The sequence below is a fragment of the Siphateles boraxobius genome, unplaced genomic scaffold (genome assembly GCF_051911475.1).
Source record: "Siphateles boraxobius isolate OS27281-9 unplaced genomic scaffold, OSU_SipBor_1 81, whole genome shotgun sequence".
NCBI lineage: Eukaryota > Metazoa > Chordata > Actinopteri > Cypriniformes > Leuciscidae > Siphateles > Siphateles boraxobius.
In genome coordinates this window covers 2,272,501-2,285,515 of record NW_027509210.1, presented here as the reverse complement: position 1 = coordinate 2,285,515, position 13,015 = coordinate 2,272,501, and the positions used below count along the sequence as shown (strand labels likewise).

Genomic DNA, 13,015 nt, shown 5'->3' with positions numbered 1-13,015 from the left:
GCAGAAAAGTTCAGTTAGGTTCTATATAGACCTCTAGGGTTCTTGACTCGGTTTTAAATAACTTTTATGCCAGAAATGTTCAATGCGGCTCTATACAGAACTCTAGGGTTCTTGACTCAATTTAAAAGAACCTTTATGCCAGAAAGTTTTAATGGGGTTTTATATAGAACTCTAGGGTTCTTGACTCAATTTTAAATAACTTTTATGCCAGAAAGATTCAATGGGGTTCTATATAGAACTCTAGGGTTCTTGACTCGGGTTTAAATAACTTTTATGCCAGAAATGTTCAATGCGGCTCTATACAGAACTCTAGGGTTCTTGACTCAATTTAAAATAACCTTTATGCCAGAAAGTTTTAATGGGGTTTTATACAGAACTCTAGGGTTCTTGACTCAATTTTAAATAACTTTTATGCCAGAAAGATTCAATGGGGTTCTATATAGAACTCTAGGGTTCTTGACTCGGTTTTAAATAACTTTTATGCCAGAAAGATTAAATGGGGCTCTATATAGAACTCTAGGGTTCTTGACTCAATTTAAAAGAACCTTTATGCCAGTAAGTTTTAATGGGGTTTTATACAGAACTCTAGGGTTCTCGACTCAATTTTAAATAACTTTTATGCCAGAAAGATTCAATGGGGTTCTATACAGAACTCTAGGGTTCTTGACTCGGTTTTAAATAACTTTTATGCCAGAAAGATTCAATGGGGTTCTATATAGAACTCTAGGGTTCTTGACTCAATTTAAAAGAACCTTTATGCCAGTAAGATTCAATGGGGTTCTATATAGAACTCTAGGGTTCTTGACTCGGTTTTAAATAACTTTTATGCCAGAAAGATTCAATGGGGTTCTATATAGAACTCTAGGGTTCTTGACTCGGTTTTAAATAACTTTTATGCCAGAAAGATTCAATGGGGTTCTATATAGAACTCTAGGGTTCTTGACTCGGTTTTAAATAACTTTTATGCCAGAAAGATTCAATGGGGTTCTATATAGAACTCTAGGGTTCTTGACTCGGTTTTAAATAACTTTTATGCCAGAAAGATTCAATGGGGTTCTATACAGAACTCTAGGGTTCTTGACTCGGTTTTAAATAACTTTTATGCCAGAAAGATTCAATGGGGTTCTATATAGAACTCTAGGGTTCTTGACTCAATTTTAAATAACTTTTATGCCAGAAAGATTCAATGGGGTTCTATATAGAACTCTAGGGTTCTTGACTCGGTTTTAAATAACTTTTATGCCAGAAAGATTCAATGGGGTTCTATATAGAACTCTAGGGTTCTTGACTCGGTTTTAAATAACTTTTATGCCAGAAAGATTCAATGGGGTTCTATATAGAACTCTAGGGTTCTTGACTCGGGTTTAAATAACTTTTATGCCAGAAATGTTCAATGCGGCTCTATATAGAGCACTACTGTTCTTGACTCATTTTAAAGAACGCTTTATGCCACAAAGATTCTATACAAGGAGAAAAGTTTTATGGTTTTAGTAACCCAGTCCTGGCAACCACAATATCCTAGCACTGTGGCAAAGAGTTTGACATCAGGAACCTCCACTCATATTTTCTTTAAAAACATAGAACTCTAGCTTCTATACCGCTATGATTCTGTGCCTCATTGTTTCCAGAATGAATGCTAATCTATTAATGACTCAACAGGAGGCACAAACTCTTGACTAAACCAAGCCAGAAGACAGAAAAATCACCTTGAGAATTTGCTGCAGTCTGAGAAAGACTGAGCGGTTTCGACGCGGGTCTGTCGGGACGTTTGGTGTCAGTTCAAGACCTGCGCTGAGCCCAGCGGGATGCTAATGACTTGCACTCGGCTTCGCGTTTAGACGATCCGTCTGCGGTTCCTGAGCGGAGCTGATTGTTTGGCTTTGTGGAGGGAAAACAGCGAGAGCAAAACTGAAGCTGGAAGGTCACTGGAAAAAAAGAGAGAGACTCTGACTGTGAAAACAGCGACAGTTAATCAAAAGGCATGTCCAAATATTTAGGGGCCGCAGAGTGACAGTGGGGCCCTTCACAAAAAACACAGCATTTCAGAAATGCAAGAATCTGGCTAATATTACAAAACGCAAGTCGTATTTTTGTTGCACAGCAATTGCAAATATGAAACATCAATATGTTGGCTTGACAAAAACAATGTAATGAAATCATATTTAAGGTTATTCTGCTGAGAGTGATCGGACTTACGGACAACATGAAAAAAAACATGGTAATTCATAATAACAACCTGCTAAAACAATGCATCATGTTAAATACATGCAGCATGTTAAATTATGATAGAAACATGCTAATTTATACTAGCAATGTGCTAACAGCAAGCTAAATCATGCTAGCAATATTCTTAATCATGTTAGCAATGTTAAAATATGCTAGCAACATGCTAATTCACGCTAGCAATGTGCTAAAACATGCTTAACAACATGATAGCATATGCTAGGAAGCTTAATAAACTTTCAAACTCTCAGACAAGGCATTGTCAAGCCAACATACAAACTTCCCGACCAACTTTTTTAAATTTATTTTTTTAGTCAAAATAAAATGAAACATTAAAATGTTATTTAATGAAATTACACTTTCAAAACTTTGCAGTTTAATTTCCGAATATAATGCCAACGCACTTAAATTGGAAAAAAAAAGGTAAATACGGGTAAACTTTAATTAGTAAAAATATCTTGGCATATGTTTTCTTTGCTTGTTTGTCATATGCAATGAATAAATATCAGTGTTTTTGGTAACATTACTCGTGCTTTGAGATTAAGCATGAAAAGCTTTTGGTAAATAATGTTTTTGAAGAATAATGCAGATCAAAGCATCTTAAAGCACGAGACCCCCAGCTGCTCAGTTCCACCCATGATTCACTACTCAAGACATCAAACCAAATGAGTCAGTTTCCTTCCGTGATTCCCAGGTCTGTTCAGGAATAAAACTCTTTAAATCCCTGCAGGTTTTCACGATGGCACAGAGATCAAACGCTGAAGTTTGAGTGTGTGTGGCACCAATATCTCTCTCTACATGTATGTCCTTATGTCTCTATCAGTGTCATCCTGCGAGCTGTCAATCATCACCGTGGCAACACAGGTGCAACTGTCTCTCAGATCTATGCGGATCTAGCTGGTTTCCGCCACAGAACAAAAACTACGAAAAAACTGAAAAAAAAGGTAATTATAACTTTTTATCTCACAATTCTGACTTTTTTCACATAGTTGAGAGTTTATATCTCGCGATTGCAAGTAAAAAACCTTTAATTGCAAGATTCCATCTCACACTTTTCTCACACACATGTAAGATGAAGTTTGCAATTACCTTTTTTATCTGTACTGTTATTCTCATAATTCTGACTTTTTTCTCACAGTTGCGAGTTTATATCTCGTGGTTGCAAGTAATAAACTCATAATTGCAAGCTTACATCTTACACTTCTGATTTTTCCCCCCAGAATCATGAGAAAAAAGTCACAATTGTAAGATGAAGTTTGCGATAAAAGAAATGTTGTACTGTTATTCTTACAATTCTGACTTTGTTTCTCACAGTTGTGAGTTTATATTGCAATTGCAAGTAATAAACTTGTAGTTGCAAGCTTCAATCTCACATCCCCAGAGTTAAGAGGAAAAAAAGTCACAATTGTAAGATGAAGTTATTACCTTTTTTATTTGTATAAATTCTGACTTTTTTCTCTCACAGTTGCAGTTTAGATTCTGAGAAAAGGCTTCCATTGATCTGCACTGGAGCAGCTGCAGGGAGTCAGATTCCCTCTTTCTTGCATTGGTTTAGAGTTTTTCTACACACACGTACACACACACACACACACACACACACACACACTGTAACCTGCTGTAGTAGAAACACATCTGTTTTGTTTAAAGCCACTTTTTTCTCCCTTCACGTCCAGAACGCGTTTGGCACTTTGCAGAGAATGAATGCAGCTGTAGGGGAAATACCAAAGCTCTCGTAAATGTTATTAAAACCATTAGCCCACTCTCTTCAAACACACACACACACACACACACACACACACACACACACACACACACACACACACACACACACACACACACACACACACACGCACACACGCACACACGCACACACGCACACACTGCACAGCTCTAAAATAGCTCTAATCAAAAGAGGATGTTAGTTTTGAACTAATAATCCAAAAGGTTAATTGAAAGCATCATGTGCATGTTTCAATTCTCTGGTGTAAAAATACAGACAAAGAAATGGGATTCCTGGACATGTGCTTGGACAGATCGAGCAAGACAGACTAACGAACGAGTGTGAAAGATCTTCACGAACGATCTGGTGTGTATAAATAGAGGTTTGGATCTGCTGGTTTCTCCACAACCGACGGCTCTTGCAACTGGCTGCCAGAGATTCAGGAGTGTGTTTGATTTGGACCAGAACACAGCTGACAGAAAACACTATTCCCATTCAGACTACTGTGAATAAATTAAATTAAATTAAATAATAAAATAAAAAATAAAACAAATAAAACAAATAAATTGACTGGAAATCTGAAAATTATGAATAAATAAAAAAGTATAAAATGATAATATATAAAATACAAAAGAAATGCAAAAAGAAAAAAATTAAGTAAAATACATTTAAATGAAATAAAATAAAAAACAAAACAAAATAAAATAAATGGAAATAAAATATGAAAATAAATTAATTAATTAGAAATTAAAATATTTAAAATAATAAAAATAAAATAATAATAAAAAAATAAAATAAATGAAACAGAAATAAAAAAAATATAAAATAAAGTCAAATATATTAAAATAAAATATCGTAAATATTAAATTTCAAATATATATTTCTTCAAATGTCCTAAAAAAATTGTGAAATATTATTTCGCTTTTGCATTTGCTTACACAGATTCATTTTCTTAGGGGTAAAACATCTTCACTTTTAAAACGTCTTTAAAAGTAAAATAATATTTAACAACTGTTAAAAAAATTAAAACATTTTAGTTGTCTGTCATGTTTTTGGTCTTTTTCATGATGGTATTCTTTGTATAATTCAGTACAATGGTATATATTAATATATTGTGGCATTAGCATCTATACAAGGCCACTGTTTAAAGTTTTAAGGGGTTAAAAAAAGTTTTCAAAAGTAAATATATAATATTGGATAAAAATATATATATTTTAAGTTTTTTTTGAGAATGGTAAATATCCCGGAAGAGCTTCAGTTTTATAAACCCATGCGCACTGTGATCATAATACACAAACCCGTTATGGCCTAAATGAAGGTCTCTCTCTCTCTCTGTCTGTCTCTCTCTCTCTCTCTCTCTCTCTCTCTCTCTCTCTCTCTCTCTCTCTCTCTCTCGTTGGAAACACAGCAAAGCAGGCCAAAGTTCAAACGGGTTGCTAAGCAACAGGCTTATCAGTGCCTGGAGCTGATTGTCATGGCCTGCAGTGATGCCAGGCTGCCTCTCTGTGCCAACCAATGCCAGCCGAGCCGCCATCTTTAACCACGTCACAGGGACGTTCAGATGGCTTTACTGGAAGTTACTGGAGAGAGAGACACAGAGAGAGAGAGAGAGAGAGAGAGAGAGAGAGAGAGAGAGACACAGAGAGAGAGAGAGAGAGAGAGAGAGAGAGAGACAGAGAGAGACAGAGAGAGAGAGACAGAGAGAGACAGAGAGAGAGAGAGAGAGAGAGAGAGAGAGACAGAGAGAGAGAGAGAGAGAGAGAGAGAGGGCTACAGGGACCCGGAAGGGACATGCGTTTGGTTCCTCTGCTGCACCGCAGCGCTGGGACTCGGGGGCGACAGGAGGAGAGGAAGCACTCATGACAAACGATGATGAGGTGACAGACTCACACACACATCCGTCACGTGTGTCTACATACACATCTGTCCCGTTTCAAACATGAAGACTAAAAATCTATTCATTACCCTTACTTAACAGAATATTTTGGTAACACTTTACTTAAAGCCCTTATGTATGATGTATTATAAAGGTATTTATAATGTACATTATAATGCATTACATCTTTTCATAAATAACTGTAACCAATGTTAAATTGGATTATAAATGCATTTATACCTTAAACCCTTTCTTAACATAACTGAAGAAAGTTTTTAATTTAGTTGATTTAAAATAAATCAGTTTAGTTGGGTCAACACAATTTAGTTGGTTTAGGTTCGCTTTGTTTACTCGGTTATGTTCAACTTTATTACATTCGTCAAACTACATTGTCTCATATTGGTCCAACTATTTTACTGAGGTTTAATACATTTTCTTATGTTTAAACATGCAGTTTCATCCATAATTATATGCAAATAAGAAAACAAAAAATATATTCATTACCCTTAATTAACATATAACTGAAGAAAGTTTTGGTAACACTTTACTTAAAGCCTTTATGTATGATGCATTATAATATTCATAATGTACATTATAATGCATTGTATATTTTTATAAATAACTGTAACCAACATTAAATTGCATTATAATATTTGCAGATTCTGAAATTGGTTGTTTATCATGTGTTTACTTTCTAAAGGTGTGTTCATTGATTCGATAAGTATTATAATGTATTATAACTGCAGTTACATTTATTCATGAGCCTTTACAACGCATTATGAGGCGCATTACAAGGCATGATTAATGCATTAAAATACTTTTATAATGCTTTAACAAATACATAAAGGCTTAAGTAAAGTGTTACCAAAGAATTTAGCTAATTCAAAATAAATCAGTTTAGTTGGGTCAACACAATTTAGGTGGTTTAGGTCCACTTGGTTTACTCAATTATGTTTAACTTTATTACATTCATCAAACTAAATTTTCTCATGTTGGTCCAACTAATTGAATTAATTTTCTTATGTTTAAACATGTCGTTTCATTCATAATTATATGCAAATAAGAAAAGACTGGCGTCAGTACTGACATTAGCATGGAGCGGAAGTGATGTAATCCAGACTGAATTATTAAGAAAAAGTGAGTCAAACGATATCTCACATCACAGAGAGCTTAAAAACCAGTCAAGAAGTTGTTGGATCCGACTGAACCAATCAGCGTCCTTCTCTGGATTACATCATCAGTTCTGTTGATGACAGTGAAGATGTAGACAACTATCCTCGAACCTTCGTAAGAGTCTTCAAGCTCCTGGAATACTGTGGAAACATCAAAGAGGATCATCTGATTTTTGGCAGTGTGAAAGGTCACTGTAAATGACCATAGAAGCCTGTCTAAATCCAGACATAAACACACACAAACATTAATCACACACACATATTCACACACTCAAAACCAAGCGTTTTTGTTTACATTCCAGCATTCGTATGCCGTGCTGCGTGTGTGTGTTTCATGCAGGTGGATGTCTGAACGTACCAGAGCATTTATTTTAGAGTGTGTCAGGTCGACCGCCCTCCTTCTCACACACACACACACACACAGTCCACAACTTAAAATTAACACTCACCAAGCACCAAACGTGAGAAAAAATAGCTCTGGCAAGTAAATAATAGTTGTAAAATATGAAGTTAATTGCTATAGCTGTCTGGCTACTAAATACATGGAATATAATGCATAGTTTAAATGGTGGAGTTGCTCTGAGTAATTGTTATGGTCTTCCGGATGGTTACTAGGGAGTTGCTATTAAGTTGCTAAAATGTTTGTGGTTTCAATGGCATTACAAGTGTCTTCTGACTGTAAGGCATTACTATGGTGTTTTGAGTGGTTTCAATGCACTTACTAGACAGTTGCCAAGGTGTTCAGGCTAATAACTAGGGTGTTGCTATGAGGTTTTTAAAGTGTTTTGATTGGTTGCTACAGCATTGCAATGTTCTTCTGGCCTGAAGGCATTGCTAGGGTGTTCTAAATGGTCGCTAGGCACTTACAAATTTGTCAGGGTGTGGTAGGTAGTTACTAGGGTGTTGTTAGGCAGTTGCTAACGTGTTTTAAATTATTTCTACAACATTACAAATGTCTTCTGGCAGTTTTTTTCTTTTATTCTGTGTAAAGCACTTTGGTCAACCTTGGTTGTGTCGTAAATGTGCTCTATAAATAAATGATTGATTGATTGATTGAAATAAGGCATAACAAGCGGGATCTGAGTGCTGCTAGGCACTTACTAGACAGTAGCCAGGTGTTACTGTGTATTTACTAGGGTCTTGCAAAAGTGTTTTGAGTGGTTGCTATGTTTTTTAGCCGTTGTTACAGCATTCTGGCTGTTTTTTCTGGGTAAGGTGTTACTAGGGTGTTCTGAGTGGTTGCTTAGGGTTGTCAGGGTGTTACTAGGGTGCTGCTAAAGTGTTTTGAGTGTTTGCTATAGCATTGCAAGTGCCTTCTGGCTGGATATTCTGGGTAAGGCATTGCTAGAGTGTTCTAAATAGTCGATAGGCACTAACTAAATTGCCAGGGCTTTCAAGGTGGTTACTAGGGTGTTGTTAGGCAGTTGCTAAAGTGTTTAGAGTGGTTTCTACAAAATTACAAATGTCTTTCTAGATAAGGCATAACATTATATGCCTATAGGCACTTACTACGGCATTAATAGGGTGTTCTGAGTGATTGCAGGCACTTACTAGACAGTCGGCAGGGTGTTCTGGTTAGTTACTAGGGTGTTGCTAGGCAGTTGTTTTGAGCAGTTGCTATAGCACTGCACGTGTCTTCTGGATGTTTTGTTCTGGGTAAGGCAACCTGTGGTGTTTTGAGTGGCTGGGTGTTACTAGGCAGTTGTTAAAATATTCTGAGTTGTTATTATGCAGGTGTTTTACGTGGTTGCCATGTAGCTGCTAGACAGACACACACAGACAGAAAGATAGAGTTTTGGACTCACTTTGTTACACACACACACACAGAGGGAGAGAGCTTGGTAACACCTGTGGCCACCATCAGACCTGACCCCGGCTGACCTCACGGCCCCGGTGGGGTCATGGAGGCCTCAGGGTTGTGTTTGTGTCCACCTCACCACACATGATCAGAGGGCACGCTCGCACGCAACCTGGTGCCCAGATGGGTACTGTACGCCACCCCAAAAAACAGCGCTCACATATTTCCTGGAACACACACACACACAGACACAGGGACATCAAAACACACAAGTCTCCCACATTCTTCGGCTTTCAAGTCCACCGGCAGCAACTCAGATGAGCTTTGGTAGCAGGAGGTGGAGGATTGTGGGATTCTGCCATGTGTGTGTGTGTGTGTGTCCTGTTCAATCTCTGTGCATTAGTCATGTTTAGTAGCGGTAACCTTCCTCTAACATTCCCGCAAGTCACTCATACAAATTACCTAAATTAGTCAAGTTCATACCTGACGTCTTGGTAATAAAAGTACCATGGTACTTACACTGCCAGTCAAAAGTTTTCAATCGGTAAGATTTCGGTAAAGTCTCCTCTGCTCTCCAAGGCTGCATTTATTTGATAAAAAAACAAAAAATGGTAATATTGTGGAGCATCGAATCATATCAGAATGATTTCTGAAGGATCATGTGACACTGAAGACTGGAGTAATGATGCTGAAAATTCAGCTTTGATCACAGGAATAAATTACATTTTAAAACATTTTAAAATAAAAACAATTATTGTAATTATATTTCTGGTTTTTTTTTGTTGTATTTTTAATTAAATAAATGCAGCCTTGGTGAGCAGAATAGACTTCTTTTAAAAATATTAAAAATCTTAACGACCCAAAACATTTGACTGGTATAGTGTATATACATTACAAAGCATATAGCATATATTATATAAATATGGTGTCAAATATAAGGCAGGTTTGATGTCAAGTTTAGATTATCACTGTAACTTTTCCACTCATAAGTGCTATACTTGCACGCATGATGTTTCTGTGGGAACGGACACCTGTGCTCGGGATCTGCGGACGAGCAGGAGGCGTGTGCACTCTTGATGGAAGATGTCTTTTGTGTCATGATATGAAGCACCAAATGAATGTCTGTCACCACCACCTTCTGCAGCTGGAGTGTGTGTGTGTGTGTGTGTGTGTGTTTGGGGGCCACATGGTGCAGGTTGTTCATGTTGAAGTGGAGGGCTAACAGTGCCCCCTGGGGATGAATAACACTCTCTCTCTCTCTCTCTCTCCGCAGTCACACACCTGCACCGAGGGGGAGATCCATGAATATCTCATGCTTCATGTCAGAGGACTTCTGAAACGAGAAGAACTGCTTCATAATTAGCCTGTCAGTTTCCACCAGTTTGACCCATTCGCTCATCTTTTGGCATGTTGGAATTATCACGACTCGTGCAATTTGATCACACATGACGGAATGATTGTGAGAGACACAAACCAACTAAACATGATGCTGTCCTTCACTTTGCTTATCGTCATTATATTATAAAGGTAAAAACGTGCAAAAGTAATTCATTAAATCCACTGAAGTGTGTGCTGTTGATTTCCATCCAAAATGGTGTCGCTTCCTGAGGATGATACAGTAGTTTTTAATATTTTGAATTAGTTTTAGTTAAAATTTTAGTAATTTTATTGCAAGCATGTCTTTTTTTAAATGGGTCTATATAGTTTTTTTAAAATTAATTTTAGGTCTGTTGAATTGATTAATCGCATCTAACATAAAAGTTTGTAAATATATAATAATACACCGTATTCTTACAAACTTTCATGTCGGATGCGATTAATCGTGAGTGATCGATTTGACAGCTCATTTTTATTTCAGTTTTCATTTTAGTAAATCAAGTTAAACTAAACGAAATGAGAAATGTTGCATTGGCAACTAGCTGAAATAAGCATTTTTATATCAGTTAAAGCTCATTTTATGTCAAGCAACACAGTTGACCAAACCCAAAACAATAATAAAAACCTATGACAGCCCTGCTAAATACTCAACGCATTAAATTGTGACATACAACCCTACTCAACTATTCAGCACAACCAAAGCAAACCAACACGGGTCTATCGTCTCAGTGGATTTCAATCAACACTTTGTGGATCCAGACCGACAGCTATAAAACACGACGCGACAAAGACAGAGGGAACGAGAGAACGTGTGAACACGGGAAAGACGGAAACGGAAAGCAAACAGAGAAAGAAAAGGTCGTCTTCTCTTAAACAAATTCCACTGGCATCTTGTAGGTTTTTATTGTGCGCGTTTGGCCCCGGGCCGCATCTGCGGGCCAGCTGTTAGCGGGAGAGACGGGTGTGAGACTCCACAACACAACAGCCAGCAGTAATTGCTAGTGCAGGATATTAAATGTAGTCGATGAAAATGTTTACTGGCGATGAATATGCATAACGATGAGAAGAAAATGGCAGCGGCAGATTAAAAAGAGAGGCAGCTTGTTTACAGGGGAGACGAAAGAGAAAATAGGCGAGAGAGTGTGTGTGTGTGTGTGTGTGTGTGTGTGTGTGTGTGTGTGTGTGTGTGTGTGTGTGTGTGTGTGTGTGTGTGTGTGTGTGTGCGTGTGTGTGTGTGGAATGTTGCTTGGCCCGTTGCCTGAAATAGGAGAGAGGAACCTTTGGGCAAGGCATTAGGGAGTAAAACAGATGGTTTGTGAACCTTTTATTAGGCAGAAAAAAAAGCATTAATCAAAGCGAGGCAGAAAATGGCAGCAGCTCTTTGTTGCAGCACTATTTTTTTGCTGGATTTGTTGTTTTTTTGTTTTTAAAGGTGTTTCTGCGGCGTGTTTTTCTGTCATAGTTGTAGCGCCGACATGCAAACATTAATGATGGACTGTTCGTGTAACATATGCGAGACACTGCGGATGAAATATCGTGTTAACGTCCACAATATACAGAACGAGTCTTTAATGTTGTGCAGTACAGTAACTCACAATTATTAAAGATGGAAATCATATCGGTTTGGAATATTGGAATATGAAAATGTTCACATCTACATCCAACGCGTTTCATAATTTAACAAGGTTCCATTTCTTAACATTAGTTAATCAGTTAACATGAAGTATCAATAAAAATAATTGTAATTGTATTATGTAATGGAGCTGAGATAACATGAACAGTTGCATTTTTATTAACTAACATTAACAGATTAATAAATACTATAACAACTGCATTGCATTAACAAACCTCTAATTAATATTTAAAATAAAATATTGTTTAAATTGATGATCAATTTATAGTTTTCCTTGTGTCCTTAATGTCACTTTCCATGCTGTAAAATATTTGTAAAATCTCTTTAACTAACAGAAGCCAGTTCCTTAATGACATCATCATCCAGGACATCATTTTGGAGGGAAAAGATCAGCACAAACATCACTTAAGTATATATTATCAATTTTAGGTTGATGTCCTCATGTAACCTGTCTAGCTTTAGCTCTTTATGAACATCCTGTCATTGTGTAAATAATCAAAACCCTTTCAGATAATTACCTTCTTAAACTGCGACACATGCATTCATTCGCATATTAAAAGACTTTCTGCAGAAGCGAAATTACCCACATTCACTTAGTAAATATTTGATGGCAAGTAAAGCTGCTACAGATGAACAACAGTTATAATAGAGTGACCATCAGCTGACGACAGGCAGGTGTGTGTGTGTGTGTGTGTGTGTGTGTGTGTGTGTGTGTGTGTGTGTGTGTGTGTGTGTGTGTGTGTGTGTGTGTGCACAGCTGCTTCAGAATCTCTTTGTCAGGTGTGTGTCGTTTCTTGTTTTAGCAACACAGAAGGCAGTGCAGTATTATTTTTGTACCAGCCTGGCAGTGAGTGAGTGTGTGTGTGTGTGTGTGTGTGTGTGTGTGTGTGTGTGTGTGTGTGTGTGTGTGTGTGTGTGTGTGTGTGTGTGTGTGTGTGTGTGTGTGTGTGTGTGTGTCTGAGATGGCCTACTTTAAGAAAACACCAGAATCTCAGAGTCCAGTTTTAGTATCTGTATCTAAATCTAATTTAGAGACTTAAATATTTTTTACCAAATATTTTATAAATTAGTCGATCAAACGAAGGCCTGCACATCAGATGAGACATTTTTCAGAAGAGATCTCATCAGTGTCTTATAAACTGCGGACAGATTTGCCAAGATCCTAAAGTATGCAATCAAAAGTCAATATGAATGCAAACATTTCTCAGACGATCAC

General features: G+C 37.2%; 1 long non-coding RNA gene across 9 annotated transcripts in view; it reads right to left on the bottom strand.

The window, feature by feature from the left end:
• Positions 1 to 1,712: 1,712 nt before the first annotated feature.
• The window catches only part of LOC143730780 (uncharacterized), a 61,432-nt gene continuing 50,129 nt past the window's right edge, over positions 1,713 to 13,015 (bottom strand). For 7 of the 9 annotated variants that reach the window (XR_013200600.1, XR_013200603.1, XR_013200602.1 and 4 more), the window contains 4 exons: positions 10,071 to 10,122; positions 8,797 to 9,016; positions 6,978 to 7,132; positions 1,713 to 1,925 (listed from right to left, as the gene is read on the bottom strand). This is a non-coding gene — a long non-coding RNA (uncharacterized LOC143730780). Of the gene's footprint in view, positions 1,926 to 2,844; positions 3,145 to 6,977; positions 7,133 to 8,796; positions 9,017 to 10,070; positions 10,123 to 13,015 lie in introns of those variants that run through there. The other 2 variants (XR_013200606.1, XR_013200607.1) reach the window with 2 other exon arrangements.